The following is an 11,578-nucleotide window of genomic DNA, read 5'->3' on the forward strand; positions in this document are numbered from 1 at the left end:
GTCAAGCATTAAATTCCATTATAGGTTTGATTATCACAAATCTAACTATTATTTGCAAAGTTGAGCTTATGACTATGAGGAAATGAATAATGAGACGGATATCATGAAAAAAGGAAAAGTGGTTAAAAAGTTACAAAGCATAGAATGAAATAAATCATAGGCTCTGGATGTGCACTGAAATTAAAAGTTTTAAGGAACATAGGCCCCTATAACAGAAGGTTAAAATTGGAAAATTAATGGATAAGTCATGGGAATCTGTCCTTGCCAACATTCATTATATTACCTAGAGCTGTCTTGATTTGTCTATTTTAGATTCTCCTATTTGGGAGAGTGGTGGACCACTTGACTCTGAAGAAAGCTAAAAATACTCTCTCAGGAGAATGCACACATACACACACACACACACACACATACACACAGACACACAGACACACAGACATGCTTAATTCAGTTTCAGGAAGTGCCCAGACTTTCTAAAACTTAGCTATCGAAGAAGGTACAGTGTACTTCAGGTAGAGAGCCCTCTATGATGTTTGAATTTTCTACATTACAAGTTAAATAAAATGATGGTCTATGAAATCTAGAAATGATTTGGAGAAACAGACATAGTTTCCCTCCTCACATATTCCACATCCTAAACTAACTTTTGACTGAGGGTTGAATTGTGGCCTCCTCTCCACTACAAATCTATTGAAGTCATAACTCTGTTACCTCAGAATGTGACCTTATTTGGAAATAGGGTTGCTGCAAATATAATCAGTTCGATGAGGTCATACTAAAGTAGAGTGGGCCCTTATCCAATATGACTGATGTCATAGTGAAGAGACACAGAGACAGACGCACGAGGGGAGAACATCAGTGATGATGCAGCCTGAGATTGAAGGGCTGTACCTGAAAGCCCAGGAACACCCGGGGCCACCAGAATGTGGAAGAAGTGAGGAAGGATCCTACCGCAGAAGTTTAGCAGGGGGTATGACTCTGCCGACACCTTGATTTATGACCTCGAGACTCTAGAACTGTGAGAGAAGAAATTTCTGTTGTTTTAAGCCCTCCGCATTTGTGTAAATTTGTTACAGCACTCCTAGGAAATAGTGGGAAAACACAATCTAGAATTATAATAATTGATTTCAAAGTGTCTGTCATGGTTATTAATAAAAACTTTTATTCAGAAGGTATTCACTAATCTTCACTATGTGAATTCACTGATTTTCAATTTGCCATGTAACTTACCCAAATAAATCAAGAATAGGCTCTTATTCTTAGAGAAAAGATAGCCTAAGTTTAATTTAAAATTTACATAGTTGATCGGGGTTTCAATTCTTTCATCAATGAAGTAGACATTAAATGTTTAACATTAAAATTGTCTCTGAGCTCCTCTCAGAGTTCCTATCAGAATTTCTATCAGGTATAGATAATAATTGATCGGTAGTTCATTTGCTAAGGAAATATTTTAAATGAATTGTAGATACTTAACCTAAAAAAGAGAAAACCAGCTCTCTTCAATTAGCTGAAAGGCAATTAACTAAAAGAGTTATTGTTGTGTATGACCTCAAATGATAGACGGGAACTGGCAGAGATGAAATTAGACTAAATATACATAAGAACTTGTTAATTATTTTAGCTTTAACAATATATTCTGGCCCTCAAATTAATAAGTTCTTTGTCATAAGACTTGTTTTGCCGAGGAGTCATTTGCCAAGATGTCTTTAGGGGTTTCAATCATTCCCAAGTTGGTTGGAAGATCATATCTTCCAAACACTATGGGATCAAAAAAGGTATATTTGGAAGATTAATCACTCTGGAGATAAAATGAACTTCAAACCCTGTATCTGTTCCTTAGTAACTATGTAAACTTAATTTCTGAATATCATGTTCCTCTCCTGTAAATACAGATATTAATACTCACATGAAAGTATTGTTTTGAATTATAAAATAATGCATACCAAGTGTATAGTCATGAGTTGACAATAAATGCTGATTCTCTCCTATGCCCTGTAACTCTGTGTGTATTTATATTTGCTATTGTTTACCATGTAAGGATATAAAAATAAACTCCTAAATAAAATTAAAGACCACCATTTAAAAATATTTTAAAACAATTATTCAGAAAGATAAGTAATAAAGTATTACTTACTGCCACATATTAATTTTTATAGTTGTGGGGATGTAGAAGTTTGTCACCAGTCACTCAGATTTGTTCTGTATTTGATCCTTAAGGGGAGCAACAGTACTTTCCTCAGTGCATTTAGAATAGAAAGTCCTGAACAACATTTTAAAGGTATAGGGAAAGAGCAAAGGTTCAAAAACATTGCTAAGCTCTGAGCCTTAGAAGCACAAACAAGGTTCTGAATAAGTTGAGAACAAAACCAGCCTCCAATGATTTTTTTTTTTTTTTTTTAATTTTAAAAGCAAAGCTTTTAATATTTCACTTTAAACAGGAGGCTTGGTTTTTTAAAAATTGTTTAAATACCTTGAGGGATTAAGAGACCTCCCTGGTTTCTCAGAGTAATATCATAAAGAGATGTTAAATTTTGTCAAATAATTTTAATGCATCTTTGGATATAATTATGTGAGTTTTTTTCTTTAATCTATTGATGTGAGTCATTACATTAATTTTTTTTTTTTTTTTTTTTTGGTTTCTGAGTGAATATAAAAGTTATGTTTTTTTTTCTTTTTTTTTTTTATTATTATACTTTAAGTTCTAGGGTACATGTGCATAACGTGCAGGTTTGTTACATATGTATACTTATGCCATGTTGGTGTGCTGCACCCATCAACTCGTCAGCACCCATCAATTCATCATTTATATCTTGTATAACTCCCCAATGCAAGCCCTCCCTCCTCCCCCCTCCCCCCTCCCCATGATAGGCCCCAGTGCGTGATGTTCCCCTTCCCGAGTCCAAGTGATCTCATTGTTCAGTTCCCACCTATGAGTGAGAACATGCGGTGTTTGGTTTTCTGTTCTTGTGATAGTTTGCTAAGAATGATGGTTTCCAGCTGCATCCATGTCCCTACAAAGGACGCAAACTCATCCTTTTTTATGGCTGCATAGTATTCCATGGTGTATATGTGCCACATTTTCTTAATCCAGTCTGTCACAGATGGACATTTGGGTTGATTCCAAGTCTTTGCTATTGTGAATAGTGCCGCAATAAACATACGTGTACATGTGTCTTTGTAGTAGAATAATTTATAATCCTTTGGGTATATACCCAGTAGTGGGATGGCTGGGTCATATGGTACATCTAGTTCTAGATCCTTGAGGAATTGCCATACTGTTTTCCATAATGGTTGAACTAGTTTACAATCCCACCAACAGTGTAAAAGTGTTCCTATTTCTCCACATCCTCTCCAACACCTGTTGTTTCCTGACTTCTTAATGATTGCCATTCTAACTGGTGTGAGATGGTATCTCATTGTGGTTTTGATTTGCATTTCTCTGATGGCGAGTGATGATGAGCATTTTTTCATGTGTCTGTTGGCTGTATGAATATCTTCTTTTGAGAAATGTCTGTTCATATCCTTTCCCCACTTTTTGATGGGGTTGTTTGTTTTTTTCTCGTATATTTGTTTGAGTTCTTTGTAGATTCTGGATATTAGCCCTTTGTCAGATGAGTAGGTTGCAAAAATTTTCTCCCATTCTGTAGGTTGCCTGTTCACTCTGATGGTAGTTTCTTTTGCTGTGCAAAAGCTCTTTAGTTTAATTAGATCCCATTTGTCAATTTTGGCTTTTGCTGCCGTTGCTTTTGGTGTTTTAGACATGAAGTCCTTGCCCATGCCTATGTCCTGAATGGTACTACCTAGATTTTCTTCTAGGGTTTTTATGGTATTAGGTCTAACATTTAAGTCTCTAATCCATCTTGAATTAATCTTCGTATAAGGGGTAAGGAAAGGATCCAGTTTCAGCTTTCTACTTATGGCTAGCCAATTTTCCCAGCACCATTTATTAAATAGGGAATCTTTTCCCCATTTCTTGTTTGTCTCAGGTTTGTCAAAGATCAGATGGCTGTAGATGTGTGGTATTATTTCTGAGGACTCTGTTCTGTTCCATTGATCTATATCTCTGTTTTGGTACCAGTACCATGCTGTTTTGGTGACTGTAGCCTTGTAGTATAGTTTGAAGTCAGGTAGCGTGACGCCTCCAGCTTTGTCCTTTTGACTTAGGATTGTCTTGGCAATGCGGGCCCTTTTTTGGTTCCATATGAACTTTAAAGCAGTTTTTTCCAATTCTGTGAGGAAACTCATTGGTAGCTTGATGGGGATGGCATTGAATCTATAAATAACCTTGGGGAGTATGGCCATTTTCACGATATTGATTCTTCCTATCCATGAGCATGGTATGTTCTTCCATTTGTTTGTGTCCTCTTTGATTTCACTGAGCAGTGGTTTGTAGTTCTCCTTGAAGAGGTCCTTTACATCCCTTGTAAGCTGGATTCCTAGGTATTTTATTCTCTTTGAAGCAATTGTGAATGGAAGTTCATTCCTGATTTGGCTCTCTGCTTGTCTGTTACTGGTGTATAAGAATGCTTGTGATTTTTGCACATTAATTTTGTATCCTGAGACTTTGCTGAAGTTGCTTATCAGCTTAAGGAGATTTTGGGCTGAGACGATGGGGTTTTCTAAATATACAATCATGTCATCTGCAAACAGGGACAATTTGACTTCTTCTTTTCCTAACTGGATACCCTTGATTTCTTTCTCTTGTCTGATTGCCCTAGCCAGAACTTCCAACACTATGTTGAATAGGAGTGGTGAGAGAGGGCATCCCTGTCTTGTGCCAGTTTTCAAAGGGAATTTTTCCAGTTTTTGCCCATTCAGTATGATATTAGCTGTGGGTTTGTCATAAATAGCTCTTATTATTTTGAGGTACGTTCCATCAATACCGAATTTATTGAGCGTTTTTAGCATGAAGGGCTGTTGAATTTTGTCAAAAGCCTTTTCTGCATCTATTGAGACAATCATGTGGTTCTTGTCTTTGGTTCTGTTTATATGCTGGATTACGTTTATTGATTTGCGAATGTTGAACCAGCCTTGCATCCCAGGGATGAAGCCCACTTGATCATGGTGGATAAGCTTTTTGATGTGCTGCTGAATCCGGTTTGCCAGTATTTTATTGAGAATTTTTGCATCAATGTTCATCAGGGATATTGGTCTAAAATTCTCTTTTTTTGATGTGTCTCTCCCAGGCTTTGGTATCAGGATGATGTTGGCCTCATAAAATGAGTTAGGGAGGATTCCCTCTTTTTCTATTGATTGGAATAGTTTCAGAAGGAATGGTACCAGCTCCTCCTTGTACCTCTGATAGAATTCAGCTGTGAATCCATCTGGTCCTGGACTTTTTTTGGTGGGTAGGCTATTAATTGTTGCCTCAATTTCAGAGCCTGCTATTGGTCTATTCAGGGATTCAACTTCTTCCTGGGTTAGCCTTGGGAGAGTGTAAGTGTCCAGGAAATTATCCATTTCCTCTAGATTTTCTAGTTGATTTGCATAGAGGCGTTTATAGTATTCTCTGATGGTAGTTTGTATTTCTGTGGGGTCAGTGGTGATATCCCCTTTATCATTTTTTATTGCATCTATTTGATTCCTCTCTCTTTTCTTTATTAGTCTTGCTAGCGGTCTGTCAATTTTGTTGATCTTTTCAAAAAACCAACTCCTGGATTCATTGATTTTTTGGAGGGTTTTTTGTGTCTCTATCTCCTTCAGTTCTGCTCTGATCTTAGTTATTTCTTGCCTTCTGCTAGCTTTTGAATGTGTTTGCTCTTGCCTCTCTAGTTCTTTTAATTGTGATGTTAGAGTGTCAATTTTAGATCTTTCCTGCTTTCTCTTGTGGGCATTTAGTGCTATAAATTTCCCTCTACACACTGCTTTAAATGTGTCCCAGAGATTCTGGTATGTTGTATCTTTGTTCTCATTGGTTTCAAAGAACATGTTTATTTCTGCTTTCATTTCGTTATGTACCCAGTAGTCATTCAGGAGCAGGTTGTTCAGTTTCCATGTAGTTGAGCAGTTTTGATTGAGTTTCTTAGTCCTGAGTTCTAGTTTGATTGCACTGTGGTCTGAGAGACAGTTTGTTATAATTTCTGTTCTTTTACATTTGCTGAGGAGTGCTTTACTTCCAATTATGTGGTCAATTTTGGAATAAGTGCGATGTGGTGCTGAGAAGAATGTATATTCTGTTGATTTGGGGTGGAGAGTTCTATAGATGTCTATTAGGTCCGCTTGGTGCAGAGATGAGTTCAATTCCTGGATATCCTTGTTAACTTTCTGTCTCGTTGATCTGTCTAATGTTGACAGCGGAGTGTTGAAGTCTCCCATTATTATTGTATGGGAGTCTAAGTCTCTTTGTAAGTCTCTAAGGACTTGCTTTGTGAATCTGGGTGCTCCTGTATTGGGTGCATATATATTTAGGAGAGTTAGCTCTTCCTGTTGAATTGATCCCTTTACCATTATGTAATGGCCTTCTTTGTCTCTTTTGATCTTTGATGGTTTAAAGTCTGTTTTATCAGAGACAAGGATTGCAACCCCTGCTTTTTTTTATTCTCCATTTGCTTGGTAGATCTTCCTCCATCCCTTTATTTTGAGCCTATGTATGTCTCTGCATGTGAGATGGGTCTCCTGAATACAGCAGACTGATGGGTCTTGACTCTTTATCCAGTTTGCCAGTCTGTGTCTTTTAATTGGAGCATTTAGTCCATTAACATTTAAGGTTAATATTGTTATGTGTGAACTTGATCCTGCCATTATGATATTAACTGGTTATTTTGCTCGTTAGTCGATGCAGTTTCTTCCTAGCCTCGATAGTCTTTACATTTTGGCATGTTTTTGCGGTGGCTGGTACCGGTTGTTCCTTTCCATGTTTAGGGCTTCCTTCAGGGTCTCTTGTAAGGCAGGCCTGGTGGTGACAAAATCTCTAAGCATTTGCTTATCTGTAAAGGATTTTATTTCTCCTTCACTTATGAAACTTAGTTTGGCTGGATATGAAATTCTGGGTTGAAAATTCTTTTCTTTAAGAACGTTGAATATTGGCCCCCACTCTCTTCTGGCTTGTAGAGTTTCTGCCGAGAGATCTGCTGTTAGTCTGATGGGCTTCCCTTTGTGGGTAACCCGACCTTTCTCTCTGGCTGCCCTTAAGATTTTTTCCTTCATTTCAACTTTGGTGAATCTGGCAATTATGTGTCTTGGAGTTGCTCTTCTGGAGGAGTATCTTTGTGGCGTTCTCTGTATTTCCTGAATTTGAATGTTGGCCTGCCCTACTAGGTTGGGGAAGTTCTCCTGGATGATATCCTGAAGAGTGTTTTCCAACTTGGTTCCATTTTCCCCCTCACTTTCCGGCACCCCAATCAGACGTAGATTTGGTCTTTTTACGTAATCCCATACTTCTTGCAGGCTTTGTTCATTTCTTTTTCTTCTTTTTTCTTTTGGTTTCTCTTCTCGCTTCATTTCATTCATTTGATCTTCAATCGCTGATACTCTTTCTTCCAGTTGATCGAGTCGGTTACTGAAGCTTGTGCATTTGTCACGTATTTCTCGTGTCATGGTTTTCATCTCTGTCATTTCGTTTATGATCTTCTCTGCATTAATTAGTCTAGCTGTCAATTCTTCCACTCTTTTTTCAAGACTTTTAGTTTCTTTGCGCTGGGTACGTAATTCCTCCTTTAGCTCTGATAAGTTTGATGGACTGAAGCCTACTTCTCTCCTCTCGTCCAAGTCATTCTCTGACCAGCTTTGATCCGTTGCTGGCGATGGGCTGCGCTCCTTCGCAGGGGGAGATGCGCTCTTATTTTTTGAATTTCCAGCTTTTCTGCCCTGCTTCTTCCCCATCTTTGTGGTTTTATCTGTCTCTGGTCTTTGATGGTGGTGACGTACTGATGGGGTTTTGGTATAGGTGTCCTTCCTGTTTGATAGTTTTCCTTCTGACAGTCAGAAGGACTGTCTGTTGGTCTGTTGGAGATTGCTTGAGGTCCACTTCAGACCCTGTTTGCCTGGGTATCAGCAGCAGAGGTTGCCGAAGATAGAATATTGCTGAACAGCGAGTGTACCTGTCTGATTCTTCCTTTGGAAGTTTCCTCTCAGGGGTGTACTCCACCCTGTGAGGTGTGGGGTGTCAGACTGCCCCTATTGGGGATTTCTCCCAGCTAGGCTACTCAGGGGTCAGAGACACACCTGGGCAGGCAGTCTGTCCGTTCTCAGATCTCAACCTCCGCGTTGGGAGATCCACGGCTCTCCCCAAAGCTGTCAGACAGAGTCGTTCGCGTCTGCACCGGCTCCCACTACTTCCCCTGTTGGTCTTCAGCTGTGCGCTGTCCCCAGAGGTGGAGACTACAGAGACAGGCAGGCTTCCTTGAGCTGCTGTGAGCTCCACCCAGTTCGAGCTTCCCAGGGGCTTTGTTTACCTACTTAAGCCTCAGCAATGGCGGGCGCCCCTCCCCCAGCCTCGCGGCTGCCTTGCGGATAGATCGCGGCAGACTGCTGTGTTAGCAGTGAGGGAGGCTTCGTGGGCGTGGGACCCTCCCGGCCAGGATTGGGATATATTCTCCTGGTGTGCCTGTATGCTTACAGCGCAGTATTGGGGTGGGAGTTACCCGATTTTCCAGGTGTTGTGTGTCTCAGTTCCCCTGGCTAGGAAAACGGATCCCCTTCCCCCTTGCGCTTCCAGGTGAGGCGATGCCTCGTCCTGCTTCAGCTCTCGCTGGTCAGGCTGCAGCAGCTGACCAGCACCGATTGTCCGGCACTCCCTAGTGAGATGACCCCAGTACCTCAGTTGAAAATGCAGAAATCACCGGTCTTCTGTGTCGCTCGCGCTGGGAGTTGGAGACTGGAGCTGTTCCTATTCGGCCATCTTGCTCCGCCCCGCCTCCAATGATTTTATCTTTAAAAGCAATTACTTCTTCATGATAATTATTCGCATATTTTTAATTTGCAAAAATATTCTCTTTATAGTAAGCATATATGGAGCTGTATACTCAGCTTCTTTAATTTAACTGCTGTGTGGTATAATTTTATAGTTATTTTGTTTTCAGATTTCATGTTCTGGATGTGGAAATTAATGTAGCAATAGTCTGCATTTTTTTTTTCACCAGAGAAAAGCTGTTTGCCCACACGTTCCTAAAAGCAACACGAAAAAAAAAAAAAAGGCCCATCAATTACCCTTTGCAAAATCTACATATTTTCCTATGCTTTCTCTGTGTAAAACAATGCAAATTACAAAATATTTTAAAATGTATATCTATCCTTTTGGGTGTTAAGTTATGGTTTGCTGAAGATACTAAATCCTTGTATTTTATTTTATTTTATTTTATTTTATTTTATTTTATTTTATTTATACCATGCAAGGAGACTGTTTATTTCCAAAGGATTTTGCAATAAACATAATGAATAGGCTCCAGGCAGCTGTTCTATTCTTCTCCCTCATTCTCATCTTCATAGGAGTCAGTGCCTACTTCCTCCTAATCCTTCTCCAGGGCAGCGATATCCTCCCGGAGCCTTGGAGAACTCACTGTCCTTCATGCCCTGACCAGCTTCCCAGTGTACAAACACCCTCTTGACATACGTCAGTTCGAACTTGTGGTCCAGGTGGGCCCAGGCCTTGGCAATGGCGGCTGTGTTGCGCAGCATGCATGTGTCACACTGTACCTTGGCCAGGTCACCTCCAGGCACCAAAGTGGGTAGTGCTTAGTTGATACCAACCTTGAGGCCTGTGGGGCAGCAGTCCACAAACTGAATGCCGCACTTGGTATTGATGGTGGCAATGGCAGTGTTGACATCCTTGGGTACATCTCTGTGGTACAACAGGCAGTAAGCCATACACTTGCCATACCAGTAAGCCAGATACCCTAAAGTGTCATACCATCACACTTTGCCATCTGACCGGCCAGCTCAAAGCATGTATTGGCAATCCCTGCTAAAAACAGCTGCTGTGGTATACCTTCTCTGCAGAGATGACTGGCACATAGGTGACCAGGGGGATGTAGATGTGAGTGCAGGCCACCAGGTTGATCTGAAACTCTATCAGGTCCATGTTGAGGGCCTTGTCAAAGTGCAGAGAAGCTGTGGTGGAGGAGATTACTTTGCCAATGAGGCAGTTGAGGTTGGTGTAGGTTAGGCACTCAATGTCCAGGTTGTGGCAGCAATTGTCATAGATGGCTTCATCGTTCACCATGAAGGCACAATCTGAGTGCTCTAGGGTGGTGTGAATGAGTGGTTAGGATGAAGTTGTAGGGCTCGACCATGGCTGTGGACACCTGCAGGGCTGAGTAGATGGAGAATTACAGCTTAGATTTTGCCATTGTCACCAGAAAGCCACTCCATCAGGAGTGAGGTAAAGCCAGAGCCAGTGGCCCTGCCAAAGCTGTGGAACACCAGGAAGTCCTGAAGTCCTGTGCACTGGTCCAATGGCTTTCAGATACAGTCCAGCACTGGGTCGTTGATCTCTTTGCCAATGGTATAGTGAGTACAGACATTGCTGTTGAGAGCATCCTCTTTTGAGCTACTCTGGGTGGAAAAATTGTCAGTATAGGCCATTTCGGATTTCATCAATGGCCATAGGCTCCAGAGCCACAAAACAGCCAGGACACATGTTTTCTAGCACTAATTTCACAGAAGAAGCTGGTGAAAGTGGACTATCCACTTCACCAAGGGTCTTTTCACTGGACATCTGCCCATCAGTTTGAATCTCATGTTCCAGGCAGTAGAGCTCCCAACAGGTTAGCATTGCCCATCTGGACACCTGCCAGCTCCGCATGGACTGAAATGTATTTACACATGGCAAATGGTGAGTCCCAGTGGTGTGTCTTATGTAGAGTCAGGATGATGGGTTTCAGTGAGAACTAACCTATCTTTTTAAGGATATTTGTGTCCTGATTTAAAAAGTTTTAATTTTCCTGACACTAAAACATTGGTGTTAAAATGTGCAATTCAAATGTATGTGGAAGAAAAGTGAAAGAAACACTGATTCAGCCTTAAGATAAGTGTATCCTAAGACTTCATTTTAGCTCTGCTATGTATTAGTAGTATGATTCTGGACAAATTATCTAATTTCTCTAAATTTTTGCTTTTTATTTACAAAAAGGAAATAATATATTTTTCCTGCACATCTTAGAGTGGTAAATTTAAATTTAATATGCATATAAAATTTATTTGCAAATTATTAAGGGCTAAATTAATAAAAATATTATTTAACATGATATTATATCTTCATGACCCAATTTCCATATTTCTATTGTTTCTTTTATGCCTACCTTTGACATAACTTTTACTCAGCACCTAAGACAATGAATGATAGGCTTGGTCCATTTTATATCTGGCTTGTTGTTATTTTGAAAGTCTGAAGAAAATAAAGATCCTAATTCACCAAATGAGGAAGATTAATTCCTCATTCAACAAGTTCATTCATTCACCAAATAATTATCAAGCACCAACTATGTACAAGAACTGTGCTGAGTGATGGACCTACAACAGTGAAAAATACAGACCAAATTTTTGCCTTCATACTTCTATTTTACGAGGTGAGACATAAACAATCTAAACAAGCAAGAAACTATATGTGAGGTAATGATAAATGTTAAGGAGTAAAAGCAGA

At 39.9% G+C, this 11,578-nt stretch overlaps 1 pseudogene; it reads right to left on the reverse strand.

Moving 5' to 3' along the window:
- Window positions 1–9,294: 9,294 nt before the first annotated feature.
- On the reverse strand, window positions 9,295–10,763 carry LOC104682436 (annotated as a pseudogene).
- Between the last annotated feature and the right edge of the window lie 815 nt (window positions 10,764–11,578).

Source organism: Rhinopithecus roxellana, chromosome 2 (assembly GCF_007565055.1).
Source record: "Rhinopithecus roxellana isolate Shanxi Qingling chromosome 2, ASM756505v1, whole genome shotgun sequence".
Classification (NCBI taxonomy): domain Eukaryota; kingdom Metazoa; phylum Chordata; class Mammalia; order Primates; family Cercopithecidae; genus Rhinopithecus; species Rhinopithecus roxellana.